Raw genomic sequence first — 18,894 nt, 5'->3', positions numbered from 1 at the left:
TCTGTTACACACGGTTCTCAGACCGTTTACGCCTCTGTCTCAGATCAGCCAGCGCTGCAACATGTGCTTCTTGGACCGTGACCGCATTCTCCACCAAATGTGGTGATACGCTACCTGAGTGTGTTGGGGACACTCGCTTGGCATAGGATTCAAGCACTCAGGCACGGTACCTCACACAAATCTGGTCAAATCTGGTCTAAACTTCATAAACCATATGACATACAGTCTATTTCTTTATGTCCATGAACTTATCATGACCACCAGTCTGTTCATGCAGCAGATAAACTTCTCTGCCATATGTTACAATCCCCTTGTCCGGGGATACCTTTCAGGAGTTCCACTCCTCGTGCTGACTTCACGTCAGTCCCAGGTCCTCAACATAGTCCGACCAGGTCTACGGTCTCTAGGTGCTTCCAGGACGACTCCACTCCCAGGAGTCTCCAACACTGACCGTCCAGGTCTACGGTCTCCAGGTGCTTCCAGGGCGACTCCACTCCCAGGAGCCTCCAACACTGACCGTCCAGGTCTACGGTCTCTAGGTGCTTCCAGGACGACTCCACTCCCAGGAGCCTCCAACACTGACCATCCAGGACCTACAGCACACAGGCCACTCTGCAGTGTCCAGCCAGGACACATGGAAGTGTCCACCCTGGCAGACTCCCAAAAACACTCACACCATGTGCTACACACACCTCCTTTACATAGGTGTAACCACACCCAGGTACCTGTCAGATGGCCAGTCAGGTGAGCGTGACATCACCACAGGTCCTTAAAACACAAAACCATCTTAGGTGTTCAGACACGCCTCTTTGGGTGGGTTTGTAGGTGACTGGACCCACCCATCTCTCCAATCACCTGGAAGCCCTCCCAATGTAAACAAAACCCTCAGCAGTAGATCTGCTTGAGCAAAACATACCCAGGCTTCCATCACAGGGCCACCCACCTCTGCGATACATAACGGCCATTCACAACACTGCCAGTCACTGTTTCATCACAACTATGCCTCCAAGTGCACCTTGAAGTGCACACACAGCGCCCCCTGGCTGTAACATTGGTCACTGCACCACAGGGGGCACACTAAACTTAATCAGCATGCACAAGAAACAACAAAAATGCATCAAATACGTAGCAAAAATGCAGCAAAAAGTGTTTTTTGTAAGCAGCTTCTTTACTGCCAAAAGAGCAGGTTTTGCCTGCCGAAAAAAAAACGCAACATGTGAAAATAGCCTAATATTGCCCTCTGTATCTAATGGGCTCTATATTGGTGTGAAACTCACAGGTGTAATACACTACATTACAGGAGTATTGCGGTATATCATACCAGCAATCAGAGTTAGATGTTCAAGTCCCATAATGGGACTAGATAAAAAAAAAAAGTTTAAATGTTTTTTAAATATGAAATCTGAAGTATGTGGATCGCGTTTTAACGTTTAACCAGTTCACCCCCAGATGATTTTTCGTTTTTTCCTCCCCTTCTTCTAAGAACCGTAATTTTTTTTTATTTTTCTGACAATATAGCCATATGAGGGTTTGTGTTTTGCTGGATGAGTTGTACATTTGAACGATACCTTCTGATTTTGCCATGTAGTGTACTGGAAAATGTAAAAAAAATTCCAAGTCTGGTGACATTGCAAAAAAAAATTCAATTCCACTATTTTTTGGGTGGGTTTTGTTTACCATGTTCACTGTATGGTAAAACTGACCTGGCAATATAATTCTCCAGGTCAGTACAAGTACACAGATACCAAACATGTATAGGTTCTTTTATACTTACTTTTCCAAAACCCATAGCGTTTCCATTTTTCAGGATCTGGGCCTGGGTGAGAGCTTATTTTTTTGCGGCTTGATCTGATCTTTTTATTGATAGTATTTTGGGGTACACAGAATGCAGACTTGTAGCTGAAGACCAGACAGCCCCTTTACTGCACGTGAATCTCCTAAATGCTTAAGAAACTTTCTAAAGACTATTTTAAATACTTTCAGAGGGTCACGCTTTAATATCGGATGATTTGTGGAGAGGGTGTTCTAATATAGGCCCATGAAAGCCACTTGAAAATTGAATACAAAATAAAGGTTATTGGAAATTTTTGATAAATGTGAAAAATTATTGCTAAATTTATTTATTAATTTATTTGATTTATTAAAATAATTTTGGTTTATTAAAAGGTGGATGCTTCTTAATAGAGTTTTAGCACATTTGGTACTGTATAACCTACTTTTTGAAAATAAAATTGCTCCAAAAATTGTCAAATCACAACACAGAACCACACCCCAATCAGAGGACAATAAAACATTCACACTCCTTATCAATGAACTGTTCCAATATTTATGGACACAACTATTTATCCCTCTCCCATAATGGTAGTTCTGCTTCAGGTCACTTGTCTTATCTATGACATTATTCCTGTGCCCTGTTGTGTATTAATATGTAATTCTTCAGATTTTGTATTAGTCTATGCCTGATGAAGAGACCTGTGTAGTCTTGAAAGCTTGCAATTTGTTACCATCTTTTCAGTTAGCCATTGAAAGGTATCAACCACTGAGGACTCTCAATTCTAAATATTTTTCCAAAAATTGTGCCATTTTCACATTTTCTTAGAAAATAGTGCCTAAACTGTCTTTGTGAAGAACTCCCTACTTTTGAAACTTTTTCTAAAGAGTTGCACATTTTTGTGAAATCTGTTGCAAGTTATTATTCATGACTTTTGTGGAGCTGCTTGCAACAAAACCTGATTGACTGTGTGGCCTACGGTAAGGCTTGTATTGGGTGCAGACTGAAAGTAGTTAGCAAGCTCCAGGCTGACACTTTTTTATGACGTTAATGTAGAGGAGCATTTCATTTATTGTTTATTAGTCCTATAGAATTGTGGTTTTGAGCTTGGAAATCTTGCCAACTCCACATACATAGCACCCTGGGGGTAGATACAGAATGAAATATCACAACCAGCATTGCATGCTGTTACTTAGCAGTTCGTCTTCCTAACCATCCATAAACTGTTGTACTTCTATGACTATCTAGTGAACGTAGTATGAGATACCTGTCTTTTGAGCTTGTCATAGAAAGATTAAACTCCGTAAGACAACTCCAGGGAGATGTCCTCTCCCCTCCCCCAGCCCTCCACAGTGGACATATGGTGAAGAGGGAGAATTAGATATAGCTAGGAAATGAGCAATACTAATTAAGACTTAAGAAGAGCTGACAATTTAAACTACTTTTTGAAGTAGGCCTTTATATGGAACATATGCAGAGGTGAGAGGAGGTAATTAAACAGATGAACTAGTGAGAGAAAGAATGCAATAACCTCTTTTAGGCAGAGACTCCCTGTAGTGTACAGGTACTTAAACAGGAAAGGTATTCTATGGGAAAACATATCTAAAGGAGAAGAGATTACTAGAGGAGAAGTGTGCTTTCCCAGGCACATAGCTTCCATTCCCACAGCACAGATTGTACTCAGCCCGGCCCCAGGGTCTAGATAGGTATAGTGGGGTTTGTATCCATCTGATATTTATGTGATGTACAATGGGCAAAATAAGTATTTGATACACTGCCGAGTTTTGATGCACTGCAAGTTTTCCCTCCTACAAAGAATGCAGAGGTCTGTAATTTTTATCGTAGGTACACTTCAACTGTGAGAGACAGAATCTTAAGAAAAAAAAAAAAAGAAAATCGTATTGTATAATTTTTAAATAATTAAATTGCGTTCTTTTTAGCATGAAATATGTATCTGATCACCTACCAATCAGCAAGAATTCTGGCTCTCACAGACTTGTTAGTTTTTCTTTAAGAAGTCCTCCTACTCTTCAATCATAACCTGTATTAATTGCACCTATTTGAACTCACTACCTGTATAAAAAGTCAATTGTCTACACAATCACACTCCAACCTCTCCACCTTGACCAAGACCAAAGAGCTGTCTAATGACACCAGAGTCAAAATTGTAGACCTATACAAAGATGGGATGAGCTACAGGACAATAGGCAAGCAGCTTGGTGAGAAGGCAACAACTGTTGGAAGAAACACAAGATGACGATCAATCTTCTTCAGTCTAGGGCTCCATGCAAAATCTCGCCTCGTGGGGCAAGGATGATTCTCATAAAGGTCAGAAATCATCCTAGAACTGCACAAGAAGTCCTTAAAGAAGAATCTTTAAAAAAAAGAAAAAAAAAAAGAAAATCACATGGTATGATTTGTACATAATTAATTTGCCTTTATGAAATAAGTATTTGATACAATAGAGAAACATAACTTAATATTTGGTGCAGAAACCTTTGTTTGCAATTACAGAGCTCAGACGATTCCTGTAGTTCTTGACCAAGTTTGCAGACACTGCAGCAGGGATTTTGGCCCACCCCTCCATACAGATCTCCTCCAGATCTTTCAGGTTTTGGGGCTGTTGCTGGGTATCATTGAGTTTCAGCTCCCTCCAAAATTTTTCTATTGGGTTCAGGTCTTGAGACTGAGTAGATCTCTCCAGGAACAGAAAATCTTTCTTACAGAGCCACTCCTTAGTTGCCCTGGCTGTGTGTTTTCAATGCTCTTACTGAGGGAAGAGGGTTGATGGCCAAAATATTGCTATACACAATCCCTTCAATACAGTACTGTCGTCCTGTCCCCTTTGCAGAAAAGCACCCCCAAAGTATGATGTTTCCCCAATAATGCTTCATGGTTGGTACTCTGTTCTTGGGGTTGTACTCGTCCTTCTTCTTCCTCCAAACACAGTGAGGGAAGTTGATACCAAAAAGTTCTATTTTGGTCTCATCTGACCACGTGACTTTCTCCCATGCCTCCTTTTGATCATCCAGATGGTCATTGGCAAACTTCATACGGGCATGGACATGTTCTGGCATGAGCAGGGGAACCTTGCATGGCATGCAGGACTGTAATCCATGACGGCGTAGTGTGTCACTAATTTTAATGTTTGAGACCGTGGTCCCAGCTCTCTTCAAGTCATTCACCAGGTCTTCTTGTGCAGTTCTAGGATGATTTCTGACCTTTATGAGAATCATCCTTGCCCCTCGAGGCGAGATTTTGCATGGAGCCCTAGACTGAGGAAGATTGATCGTCATCTTGTGTTTCTTCCAACAGTTGTTGCCTTCTCACCAAGCTGCTTGCCTATTGTCCTGTAGCTCATCCCATCTTTGTATAGGTCTACAATTTTGACTCTGGTGTCATTAGACAGCTCTTTGGTCTTGGTCAAGGTGGAGGGGTTGGAGTGTGATTGTGTGGACAACTGACTTTTTATACAGGTAGCGAGTTCAAATAGGTGCAATTAATACAGGTTATGACTGAAGAGTAGGAGGACTTCTTAAAGAAAAACTAACAAGTCTGTGAGAGCCAGAGTTCTTGCTGATTGGTAGGTGATCAGATGCATTCTTTTTAGCATGAAATATGTAATTTAATTATTTTAAAATTATACAATATGATTTTCTGGTTTTTATTTTTAGATTCTGTCTCTCACAGGTGAAGTGTACCTACGATAAAAATTACAGACCTCTCCATTCTTTGTAGGTGGGTAAACTTGCAAAATTGGCACTTTATCAAATACTTATTTTTCCCACTGTATATTTACAGTGTCATAGCAAAGGGATGAATAGGACGTGTTCACTCATATTGCCTGTGGGGCCACTAGAATCCCTCCAATTGAATAACGGTCGGATAGATGGTGCAGACAAGAGGAAAAATGATCCAGCTGTAGGCAGAGGCGGTTCAAACTTTGTGAGACTTTATTGGACAACCAAAACAATATAGCGTTCTTCCAAAAAATCTTTACATAGCGAACACCTGGCACACCAGTAAGGATGATCAACGCGTTTCAACTATGGAGGCTTACTCATGATCTACCTACTAGTGCAATGAAAACATATATATAGTGTGCACGTGACATTGATTGGACAGACAATTAAAAATGCAAAAAGCATGTATAAATGTAGAAAGAAGTAATTACCGGTTAAGAATATCATGGAAATAACTTAAATTGACATAATATATACCCTTAAGAAACATTACTTGAACATTAGTTAGTATTGTTTTATTAAGTCTTGACTAACATTGAGACCATAAGGAATACGTGTGTCAAGCATAAACATCCAATATGTCTCTCGATTGAAAAGTTTCTGCTGTAAATTACCTCCTCTCGGAGGTTTATAAACCTTTTCTATTCCACAGAATCTGAGACTAGTCAAATGACCTTTGTGCACATTGTAAAAATGTCTAGACACAGCTGAGGCAGAGAGGGCTTGAGAATTTACGGCATCTGATAGGTGCCGTCTAACTCGTACTTTTAACGGACATGTGGTGCAGCCTATGTACTGAACATTACATGTAATACATTCTATCAGATACACCACATTTTCAGTGTTGCAATTAATGTAATCATGTATATCAAATTGTTTATGATTATGAAAAGATGAGAATGTATTTGTTTTATGTACATAGTTACATGTTTTGCAATGAGTGGCTCCGCATCTAAAGAACCCTGTGGCGTTAAGCCAGGTAGCTCGATTAGTATCCCGTAAAGAGCTAGAGAATAGACTTGGGGACAGGATCGAGCCCAAAGTGAGAGCTTGTTTAGCAACAAATTTGATATCGTTCTGTGTTAGTATTAGTTTTAATTTGTCATCTTGTTTTAACATGGGTAAATGATTTTTGACAATATCCACGATCTGCCTATATTGTGAACTATATGGGGTACTGAATACTACAATATTTATTGTCTTTCTGTGGACTATTATGAATAGATTTACAATTTTTCGTTGTTAAAAAAAATCTCCAAAGTAGATCGAAGAAATTTATTATGTGCTTTATCTAAATTACATTTAGGATATCCTCTATTAGAAAGACACTCGCAAGTTTTCTCTGCCTCTGCCAAAAAAACATCATTTTCAGAGCAATTCCTTCTTATTCTAAGTTCACCATATGGAATGTTATTTATGACATGATTTGGATGGCAAGAATTAGCTCTAAGAATTGAATTACTTGAGGTCGGTTTTCTATAGCGGGTAATCTTAACCGTATGTTTTAGTGTATTGCCTAAGGCTGCCGTCACACTAGCAGTATTTGGTCAGTATTTTACTTCAGTATTTCTCAGCCAAACCAGGAGTGGGTGATAAATGCAGAAGTGGTGCATATGTTTCTGTTAGACTTTTCCTCTGATTGTTCCACTCCTGGTTTTGGCTTACAAATACTGATGTAAAATACTGACCAAATACTGCTAATGTGACGGCAAAACCACTAAAAAATAGTGCCATAGTCCAAATACATTAGAAAAGTTTATTAACCCCTTAACGACCGCCGATACGCCTTTTAACGGCGGCCGCTAAGGGTACTTAAACCACAGCGCCGTTAATTAACGGCGCTGTGGAAAAAGTGAATAGCGCCCCCCCAGAGTCGGATTTTCTCTGGGGTCTCGGTTGCCGAGGGTAGCCGAGACCCCAGAGAACATGATTCGGGGTTTTTTTACCGACCCCCGAGTTGCGATCGCCGGTAATTAACCGTTTACCGGCGGTCGCAACAAAAAAAAAAAAAACGCGATTTGCCATTTAATTTCTCTGTCCTCCGATGTGATCGCACATCGGAGGACAGAGAAATAGTGTCCCCGATGGCCCCCAATAGCCCCCCAATACTCACCTATCTCCCCCGGTGCTCCTCGTGGCTCCCGATGGGCGCCGCCATCTTTTTTCCGGGAAAAAATGGCGGGTGCATGCGCAGTGCACCCGCCGCCCGGCACCCGGAAGATCTTTGGGGTCTCGGCTGCCGGGGGTAGCCGAGACCCCAAAGAACATGATCGGGGTCGGTTTTTACCGACCCCTGTTTTGCGATCGCCGGTAATTAACTGTTTACCGGCGACCGCAAAAAAAAAAAAAAAAAGCGATCTGTAATTCTCTGTCCTCTGATGTGATCGCACATCAGAGGACAGAGAAATAGGGGGATTCGGGGACCCTATCATACTCACCCGGTGTCCCCGGGTCCTCCTGCGTCTCCTCTTGCCAGCCGGCTTCTTCCTCTGCAAAGAAAATGGCGGGTGCATGCGCAGTGCGCCCGCCATCTGCTGCCATCTGCCGGCCGGCAGGAGAGACGAGTTGGGGCTAGGGTTAGGGTTAGGGCTAGGGTTAGGGTTAGGGCTAGGGTTAGGGTTAGGGCTAGGGTTAGGGCTAGGGTTAGGGCTAGGGTTAGGGCTAGGGTTAGGGCTAGGGTTAAAGCTAGGGTTGGGGCTAAATTTAGGGTTAGGGCTAGGGTTAGGGTTAGGCTACTTTCACACTAGCGTTTTTTGGCTTCCGTCGCAATGCGTCGTTGGAGAAAAACGCATCCTGCAAAAGTGCTTGCAGGATGCGGTTTTCTCCATTGACTTGCATTAGCGACACATTGCGACGGATTGCCACACGTCGCATCCGTCGTGCGACGGATGCGTCGTGCTTTGGCGGACCGTCGGCACAAAAAAACGCTACATGTAACTTTTTTGTGCGACGTGTCCGCCATTTCCGACCGCGCATGCGCGGCCGGAACTCCGCCCCCGCCTCCCCACACCTCACAATGGGGCAGCGGATGCGTTGAAAAAACAGCATCCTCTGCACCCGTTGTGCGGCGCTTACAACGCTAGCGTTGGTACGTCGGCCCGACACACTGCGATGGGCCGAGTACGACGCTAGTGTGAAAGTAGCCTTAGGCTTCTTTCACACTTGCGTCGGTACGGGGCGGTCGCAATGCGTCAGCCCGACGTACCGACACACGTTGTGAAAATTGTGCACAACGTGGGCAGTGGATGCAGTTTTTCAACGCATCCGCTGCCCAGTCTAGCTCTAGAGTTACGGCCACGCATGCGCGGAAATGGCAGACGCGACGTACAAAAAAAAGGTTACATTGAACTTTTTTTTGTGACGACGGTCCGCCAAAACACAACGGATCCAGTGCACGATGGACGCGACGTGTGGCCATCCGTCGGTAATACAAGTCTATGGGCAAAAAAGGCATCCTGTGGGCACATTTGCAGGATCCGTTTTTTGTCCAAAACGACGGATTGTGACGGATGCCACACGACGCAAGTGTGAAAGTAGCCTTAGGGTTAGGTTTGGGGCTAAAGTTAGGGCTAGGGTTAGGGTTAAATTTAGGGTTAGGATTGGGGCTAAAGTTAGGGTTAGGGCTAGGGTTGGGGCTAAAATTAGGGATAGAGTTGGGGTTAGGGTTTGGATTAGGGTTGGTATTAGGGTTACGGTTGGGATTAGGGTTACGTTTGGGATTAGGGTTGGGATTAGGGTTAGGGTTGGGATTAGGGTTAAGGTTAGGGTTGGGATTAGGGTTAGGGGTGTATTGTGATTAGGGTTAGGTTTGAGGTTAGGGTTGAGATTAGGGTTAGGGGTGTGTTGGATTTAGGGTTTTGATTAGGGTTATGGTTAGAGGAGATTAGGGCTGTTTTGGAGTTAGGGTTGTGATTATCGTTAGGGTTGTGATTAGGATTATGGATCGGGTTGAGATTAGGGTTAGGGGTGTGTTGGAGTTAGGGTTGGAGTTAGATTTGGGGTTTTTTCACTGTTTAGGTACATCAGGGGGTCTCCAAACACGACAGACAATTTTGCGCTAAAAAAGTCAAATGGTGCTCCCTCCCTTCTGAGCTCTGCCGTGCGCCCAAACAGTGGTTTACCCCCACATATGGGGTACCAGCATACTCAGGACAAATTGGAGAACAAATATTGGTGTCCAATTTCTCTTGTTACCCTTGTGAAAATAAAAATTTGGGGGCTAAAAAAATCTTTTTTGTTGGAAAAAAATATATTTTTTATTTTCACTACTCTGCATTATAAACTTCTGTGAAGCACTTGGGCATTCAAAGTTCTCACCACATATCTAGATAAGTTCCTTGGGGGGTCTATTTTCCAAAATGGGGTCACTTGTTGGGGGTTTCTACTGTTTAGGTACATTAGGGGTCTGCAAACGCAACATAACGCCAGCAGACAATTCTATCAAAGTCTGCATTCCAAAACGGCGCTCCTTCCCTTCCGAGCTCAGCCATGCGCCCAAACAGTGGTTTACCCCCACATATGGGGCACCAGCATACTCAGGACAAATTGGACAACAACTTTTGGGGTCCAATTTCTCTTGTTACCCTTGTGAAAATAAAAATTTGGGGGCTAAAAAATCTTTTTTGTGGGAAAAAAATATATTTTTTATTTTCACTACTCTGCATTATAAACTTCTGTGAAGCACTTGGGCATTCAAAGTTCTCACCACATATCTAGATAAGTTCCTTGGGGGATCTATTTTCCAAAATGGGGTCACTTGTTGGGGGTTTCTACTGTTTAGGTACATTAGGGGTCTGCAAACGCGACATGGCGTCCGATCTCAATTCCAGTCAATTTTGCATTGAAAAGTCAAATGGCGCTCCTTTGCTTCCGAGCTCAGCCATGCGCCCAAACAGTGGTTTACCCCCACATATGGGGTGTCTGCGTACTCAGGACAAATTGTACAACAACTTCTGGGGTCCATTTTCCCCTGTTACCCTTGGTAAAATAAAAATTTGGAGGCAAAAAGATCATTTTTGTAGAAAAAATGCGATTTTTTTTATTTTCACGGCTCTACGTTATAAACTTCTGTGAAGCACCTGGGGGTTTAAAGTGCTCACCACACATCTAGATAAGTTCCTTAAGGGGTCTAGTTTCCAAAATGGTGTCATTTGTGGGGGGTTTACACTGTTTAGGCACATCAGGGGCTCTCCAAACGTGACATGGCGTCCGATCTCAATTCCAGCCAATTCTACATTGAAAAAGTAAAACGACACTCCTTCACTTCCAAGCTCTGTGGTGCGCCCAAACAGTGGTTTACCCCCACATATGGGGTATCGACGTACTCAGGAGAAATTGCACAACAACTTTTGTTGTCTAATTTCTCCTGTTACCCTTGTGAAAATAAGAATTTGTGGGCGAAAAAATCATTTTTGTGAAAACAAATGCGATTTTTTTATTTTCATGGCTCTACGTTATAAACTTCTGTGAAGCACTTGGGGGTTCAAAGTGCTCACCACACATCTAGATAAGTTCCTTAAGGGGTCTAGTTTCCAAAATGGTGTCACTTGTGGGGGGTTTCCACTGTTTAGGCACATTAGGGGCTCTCCAAACGCGACATGGCGTCCGATCTCAATTCCAGCCAATTCTGCATTGAAACAGTCAAACGGCGCTCCTTCACTTCCAAGCTCTGCGGTGCGCCCAAACAGTGGTTTACCTCCACATATGGGGTATCGGCGTACTCAGGAGAAATTGCACAACAAAATTTGTGGTTAAATTTCTGTTTTTACACTTGTGAAAATTAAAAAAAAATGGGTCTGAATTAAAATGTTTGCAAAAAAAAGTTAAATGTTCATTTTTTTCTTCCACATTGTTTCAGTTCCTGTGAAGTACGTAAAGGGTTAATAAACTTCTTGAATGTGGTTTTGAGCAGCTTGAGGGGTGCAGTTTTTAGAATGGTGTCACACTTGGTTATTTTCTATCATATAGACCCCTCAAAATGACTTCAAACGTGATGTGGTCCCTAAAAAAAACATGGTGTTGTAAAAATGAGAAATTGCTGGTCAACTTTTAACCCTTATAACTCCCTAAGAAAAAAAATTTTGTTTCCAAAATTGTGCTGATGTAAAGTGGACATGTGGGAAATCTTATTTATTAACTATTTTTCGTGACATTATCTCTCTGATTTAAGGGCATAAAAATACAAAGTTTGAAAATTGCAAAATTTTAAAAATTTTCACCATATTTCCGTTTTTTTCATAAATAATCGCAAGTAATATCGAAGAAATGTTACCACTAACTTGAAGTACAATATGTCACGAAAAAACAGTCTCAGAATCAGCGGGATCCGATAAAGCGTTCCAGAGTTATAACCTCATAAAGTGACAGTGGTCAGAATTGTAAAAATTGGCTCGGTCATTAAGTACCAAATTGGCTCTGTCACTAAGGGGTTAAATAAGTACAACAACAAACAAAGTCAGCAAGGTAGGGAACGTGAGACAACAAACCTCATGGAACCTAGGAGTTAAGGTACCTTCACATTAAGCGACGCTGCAGCGATAGCGACAACGATGCCGATCGCTGCAGCGTCGCTGTTTGATCGCTGGAGAGCTGTCACACAGACCGTTCTCCAGCGACCAACGATGCCGAGGTCCCCGGGTAACCAGGGTAAACATCGGGTTACTAAGCGCAGGGCCGCGCTTAGTAACCCGATGTTTACCCTGGTTACCAGCGTAAAATGTAAAAGAAACAAACACTACATACTTACATTCGCGTCCCCCGGCGTCCGCTTCCTGCACTGACTGAGCGCCGGCTCTAACAGCAGAGCGGTGACGTCACCGCTGTGCTGTACTTTCACTTTCACTTTACGGCGCTCAGTCAGTGTGGGAAGCGGACGCCTGGGGACGCGAAGGTGAGTATGTACTGTTTGTTTTTTTTACATTTTACACTGGTAACCAGGGTAAACATCGGGTTACTAAGCGCGGCCCTGCGCTTAGTAACCCGATGTTTACCCTGGTTACCAGTGTAAAACATCGCTGGTATCGTTGCTTTTGGTGTCAAACACGACGATACACGCCGGTCTGACGACCAAATAAAGTTCTGAACTTTAATCAACGACCAGCGATATCACAGCTGGATCCTGATCGCTGCTGCGTGTCAAACACAACGATATCGCTAGCCAGGACGCTGCAACGTCACGGATCGCTAGCGATATCGTTTAGTGTGAAGGTACCTTAAGGCAGTGATCCCCAACTAAGAATCAATAAATAGAACCATAAATGGTACATCATATATATAGCATAGTGGGCTCACAAATACACCTATAGCACTGTCTAATAATTATATCAAGATCATATAAATAATAGAAGGTAGCAAACCACAGACGTGTATAGATACAGATAATAAATATGTGAACATACCACTATTAGATGGGGAATCACGCCAGCTCCAGCCCACCCTGACGCGCATTTCGGTAAAGTCCTTCCTCAGGGGGCTGGATCCTTTTTTGGATGGAAACTGTCCCATTTAAGGTATGTTGGACGGTCAGGACAGTTTCCATCCAAAACACATAAAAAACTCCATTGTCTACAGCCAAGCCATCAGATACAATCGTATATGTTCCAAACCAATGGACAGGGATGAACACCTTGGTCGCCTCAGAAAGACCTTTTTGAATCAGGGCTACCATCCAAGAACAATTGAAAACCAGATTACAAGAGCCACCAGAATATCAAGGAATCACCTGCTACATTACAAAGCAAAAGTAGAAAATAACCGGGTACCTCTAGTCGTTACCTACAATCCAAATCTGGAGGTGCTAAGGGGAGCTGCACGGAAATTACAACCTTTACTACAAAAGGATGCCCGATTACAATCCATTTTTCCAGACCCCCCACTACTGTGTTTTAGGCAGCCCCCAAATCTAAGAAGCATCATTGTCAAGAGCTCCCTGTCCTCTCCAACAGCTGCAGGTACCTTTCCCTGCAATCAGAAAAAATGTAAAACCTGTCCATTTATAATGACCACGGACAAGATAAAGATCCCCAATTCACATCAGGACTACAAGATACCAGGTACTTTCAGCTGCGTCACTTCTAATGTGGTGTACCTAATTATTTGTACTAAATGTCCAACTGGGGGTCTGTATGTGGAGGAGACAGGGCAAAAGCTTAGAACAAGAATGGATTCTCACCGTCATACAATAAGAGAAAAAAAGAATGGATCTACCTGTGGCAATACATTTTTGTCTCCCAAATCATAGCATTATGGACATGAATTTACTTGTATTGAAAGGTAACTTCAAAACTCAGAGAGACAGAAGAGTCTGGGAATATAAACTGATGACGACCTTTGACTGTCTTAGTGGTGGAATGAATGTGTCGCACGGATTTATGTCTTTTTACATCAACTAAGGAACTTGCCCCTCAGACTATGAGGGGTCATCACAACAGAGACCCCAATCGGAGGACAATAAAACATTCCTTATCTAAGAACTGGCCAAACATTTATGGACATAACTGTTTATCACTCATGGTAATTCTGATTCATGCCACCTGTCTTATCCATTTTTTTTTTTTTCTGTGCTATGTTGTGCTTAAATATGTGATTCTTCAGAATTTGTATTAGGCTTCTTTCACACTAGCGTCGGGCTCGGTCCGTCGCAGTGCGTCGGGCCGAGGTCACCGACGCTAGCGTTGTCTCCGCCGCACAACGGGTGCAGCGGATGCATTTTTCCAGCGCATCCGCTGCCCCATGGGGAGGTGCGGGCGGAGTTCCGGCCGCGCATGCGCGGTCGGAAAAAGCGGACCGTCGGGAGCAAAAAACGTTAACGTTTTTTGGGTCCGCCACAACACGGCGCAACCGTCGCACGACGGTTGCGACGTGTGGCAATGCGTCGCAAATGCGTCGCTAATGTTAGTCAATGCTGAAAAAACGCATCCTGCAAGCACTTTTGCAGGATGCGTTTTTTCGGCAAAACGACGTATTTGCGACGTATTGCAGTTAACGCTAGTGTGAAAGTAGCCTAAGTCTATGCCTGATGAAGAGACCTGTGTAGTCTCGAAAGCTTGCAATTTGTTACCATCTTTTCAGTTAGCCATTAAAAGGTATCAAACACTGAGGACTCTCAATTCTAAACATTTTTCTATCTACTGGCTAACACGGTACCAAGATATATATCTTTCCTGGTTCTATTTATTGATTCTTAGTTGGGGATCACTGCCTTACTCCTAGGTTCCATGAGGTTTGTTGTCTCACATTCCCTACCTTGCTGACTTAGTTCGTTGTTGTATTTATTTAATAAACTTTTCTAACATATTTGGACTATGGCACTATTTTTTAGTGGTTTGGCTTATTAACAATAGTGTGTCCCACACCTTTCCATGTATTGGCTGATTATAATATATGATCATATTTGATATTATGAATGTATTATCTTATAACAGCATTCAGTGTTTGCCTTGTTTTTTATGTTTATTAATGTAAGAGGTTCAAATCCCAAAAATTAGTCTGTTTTTTTCTGAAAAGAGTGGGCAAATTTTAAATTAAAGTTATTGTTATTTATGTGATCAACAAATTTAGTCACCTCCTCTTGTGAACCCCTCCATACTAGGATCAAGTCATCTACAGTCATGGCCAAAAGTATTCACACCCCTGCAATTCTGTCAGATAATACTCAGTTTGTTCCTGAAAATGATTGCAAACACAAATTCTTTGGTATTATTATCTTCATTTAATTTGTCTTAAATGAAAAAACACAAAAAGAATTGTTCTAAAGCCAAATTGGATATAATTCCACACCAAACATAAAAAAAGGGGGTGGACAGAAGTATTGGCACTGTTCGAAAAATCATGTAATCCTTCTCTAATTTGTGTAATTAACAGCACCTGTAACTTAGCTGTGGCACCTAACAGGTGTTAGCAATAACTAAAACACACTTGCAGCCAGTTGACATGGATTAAAGTTGACTCAACCTCTGTCCTGTGTCCTTGTGTGTACCACATAGAGCATGGAGAAAAGAAAGAAGACCAAAGAACTGTCTGAGGACTTGAAAAACCAAATGAGGAATGTGAGGAGGCATGCGCAATCTCAAGGCTACACATCCATCTCCAAAGACCTGAATGTTCCTGTGTCTACCGTGCGCAGTGTCATCAAGAAGTTTAAAGCCCATGGCACTGTAGCTAACCTCCCTAGATGTGGATGGAAAAGAAAAATTGACAAGAGATTTCAACGCAAGATTGTGCGGATGTTGGATAAAGAACCTCAACTAACATTGAAACAAGTTCAAGCTGCCCTGCAGTCCGAGGGTACAACAGTGTCAACCCTTACTATCCATTGGCGTCTGAATGAAAAGGAACTGTATGGTAGGAGACCCAGGAAGACCCCACTTCTTACCCCGAGACATAAAAAAGCCAGGCTGGAGTTTGCCAAAACTTACCTGAAAAAACCTAAAACGTTTTGGAAGAATGTTCTCTGGTCAGATGAGACAAAAGTAGAGCTTTTTGGGCAAAGGCATCAACATAGAGTTTACAGGAGAAAAAAAAGGCATTCAAAGAAAAGAACACGGTCCCTACAGTAAAACATGGTGGAGGTTCCCTGATGTTTTGGGGTTGCTTTGCTGCCTCTGGCAATGGATGCTTGACCATGTGCATGGCATTATGAAGTCTGAAGACTACCAACAAATTTTGCAGCATAATGTAGGGCCCAGTGTGAGAAAGCTGGGTCTCCCTCAGAGGTCATGGGTCTTCCAGCTGGACAATGACCCAAGACACACTTCAAAAAGCACTAGAAAATGGTTTGAGAGAAAGCACTGGAGACTTCTAAGGTGGCCAGCAATGAGTCCAGACCTGAATCCCACAGAAAACCTGTGGAGAGATCTAAAAATGGCAGATTGGAGAAGGCACCCTTCAAATATCAGGGACCTGGAGCAGTTTGCCAAAGAAGAATGGTCTAAAATTCCAGCAGAGCATTGTAAGAAACTCACTGATGGTTACCGGAAGCGGTTGGTCGCAGTTATTTTGGCTAAAGGTTGTGCAATCAAGTATTAGGCTGAGGGTGCCAATACTTTTGTCTGGCCCATTTTTGGAGTTTTGTGTGAAATGATCAATGTTTTGCTTTTTGCTTCATTCTCTTTTGTGTTTTTTCATTTAAGAAAAATTAAATGAAGATAATAATACCAAAGAATTTGTGATTGCAATCATTTTCAGGAAGAAACTGAGTATTATCTGACAGAATTGCAGGGGTGTGAATACTTTTGGCCGTGACTGTATATAGCGATCATACCACACAATATGTTTACATATATCATTATCATCATTGTAGATGTGGCTCTCTTCCCATTTCAACATAACAATATTTGCTAGAGAAGGCGAAAATAGATGGTGCAAACCAGATCATAGTTGGCCTCTATGTGCAGGTACAGTCACAATGGAAAATAGGACAAAAATATCTAACACCTACGACCTTTAGGAGTGGAAATATTGTAAATGTTGGGAATCTCATAATTTTTTAAGACTAAGGCACTCACCCCATAGCACTCTGAAGTCCAGCCCTTTTATGAGTCCCCAGAGGGGAGGTGTGTGGATGGAACTTGGGCTATTAAAAAGCCAATGCCAATTATGATCTTAGTTCAATGCCAGGATGCTGCATTGCTGTTTAGGCTTGCCCATGTTTGCCTCCATAAATCTGAGCCATTTCTGTGACATTAGGTTTAGTGTCTTTCTTTCGTTGTTCCTTTTTTTATTTTATGTACGGTAATTGTATATCCTGTATTTTTTGTCCCCTTTGTAAAATCTTTTGTATTTTCTTTTTTATAAACACTGCCTATCTTTCTGGATTAAATATAAAATGTAATAGCTTTCTTTCTCTGTAAACCGCACCCCAAAAGCTATCTGTCACGGGTTTACCACCAGAGGGGCCAGAAGATCGGGGTGTCTGATTTCACATACTCCTGCACTAATTAGTAACACTTCACCGTCATATTAAACAGTGCAGGTTTCTGCTAGCAGTGCAGGAGTTAATCTGTTCAGTTGAAAGCTCCTGGAGCTTTCTTGTTTTGATGGTCTCAGCTGTTCAGTGTTGGAGATTCCCCTCTGCTATATATACTCTTCTCTGGCAATCAGGGATTGCCAGTGTTCACACTTTCTAGTTCTGGAGTTGGAGGTTTTAGTTGTTTGAGGAGGCGTTTGGAATGTTGTTCAGAAGACTGTTGGCTGGTGATTTGTCTGTGTGCATATCCTCATCTGCTCCTATTTGGTTTGTCCTTACTTTACTTACTGGTTTTCCGCTCTTGTTTGTGCATGCATATTTGTATGATTGATATTTTCATATATCCCTGTACATCTTCCCTTGTTAGTCTGGTTTGTGTATTCTTATACACACAACTCCCCACTTTCCTGGGTGGGGAAGGGGACAGATAAGTACTGATTTAGGAGCTCAGCAAGGCACGTAGCCCTAGTGGTTTCACCATCAGAAGTAATCTGGGGAGCAGGGATAGGTAGGGCACCCCTAGCTTTGGGGATAGGGACGTAGCCCCTTGCTTGGAATATTCTGCAACAGTGCAACAACATATACACTGCCCGTAACCGGTGTCTAGTCGGCCTGTATAAATGATTGGTGGTGGCCAAAAGTAGTTACTTTTGTTATTGTGGATATGGCAGTGAGCGTACTGGGGGTATATATGTATATTCCATGCTTTTGAATCGCAGCCATACATGTAATACACTCACGAGTCTCCGATAACTGGTCTAGTAGTGAAAGTAGCCACGGTCTTGTCTAGCACTCATCAGACAATTGGGCTGCGGGTTGGAGGCAGCGGAGTTGCGTTCCCTTGGCAAAAAGATAACAGCAGGTTCATCTGCATCACCCACCCGGATGTGATCTTTGCCAGAGCTCATATAATTGTAAATACTAACTCATGCAAGTGCATTTACTTTCCATCTAGACAAAATGTGTCTGGACAATTGAGTGTTTTTTTTCTTGCCCTTGATGCACTGCGCAACCGTGTGTTTCTACTCCTTGCCAAATGCATGAAGCATCGCCAGTCAGGTATAATATGAAAATGACTGACAGATGTAGTGACTACTAATGAGTATCTTGCTACAATTGCACCTGAAAAGGGATGATTAGGCAGCAAGTGAACAGTCAGTTGGTCATGTGAGAGAAGCAAGAACAAACTGGCAAGCTTAAGAAGTGAGTTACTTCTATATTTAATAAGGGTCAAATTGTGTTGGCAAAACCACTGGACTGATGAATTATAAACACCAAGATTGGCAATTTCGCCACTTGCGCCCTGTGCTCTTCATAGATGAAAGCAGGTTCACACTGAGCCCATGTGACAGATGTGACAGAGTCTGGAGATGCCATGGAGAGCGATCTGCTGCCTGCATCATACTTCAGCATGA

The 18,894-nt window shown here is 42.4% G+C and overlaps 2 protein-coding genes across 4 annotated transcripts in view; one reads left to right on the top strand and one right to left on the bottom strand.

The window, feature by feature from the left end:
• Positions 1-18,894, top strand: part of TBC1D8 (TBC1 domain family member 8) — a 153,555-nt gene that overhangs the window by 63,619 nt on the left and 71,042 nt on the right. The gene's annotated exons all lie outside the window — the stretch shown is intronic.
• The window catches only part of RPL31 (ribosomal protein L31), a 125,275-nt gene continuing 124,032 nt past the window's right edge, over positions 17,652-18,894 (bottom strand). The window contains exon 6 of the mRNA XM_077296634.1: positions 17,652-17,666. The gene's annotated coding sequence lies outside the window, so the exon portion shown is untranslated. The remainder of the gene's footprint in view (positions 17,667-18,894) is intronic.

The sequence above is a fragment of the Ranitomeya variabilis genome, chromosome 3 (genome assembly GCF_051348905.1).
Source record: "Ranitomeya variabilis isolate aRanVar5 chromosome 3, aRanVar5.hap1, whole genome shotgun sequence".
Classification (NCBI taxonomy): Eukaryota; Metazoa; Chordata; class Amphibia; order Anura; family Dendrobatidae; genus Ranitomeya; species Ranitomeya variabilis.
Note: the sequence above shows the minus strand (reverse complement) of the source record. Positions and strands in the feature narration are given on the sequence as shown.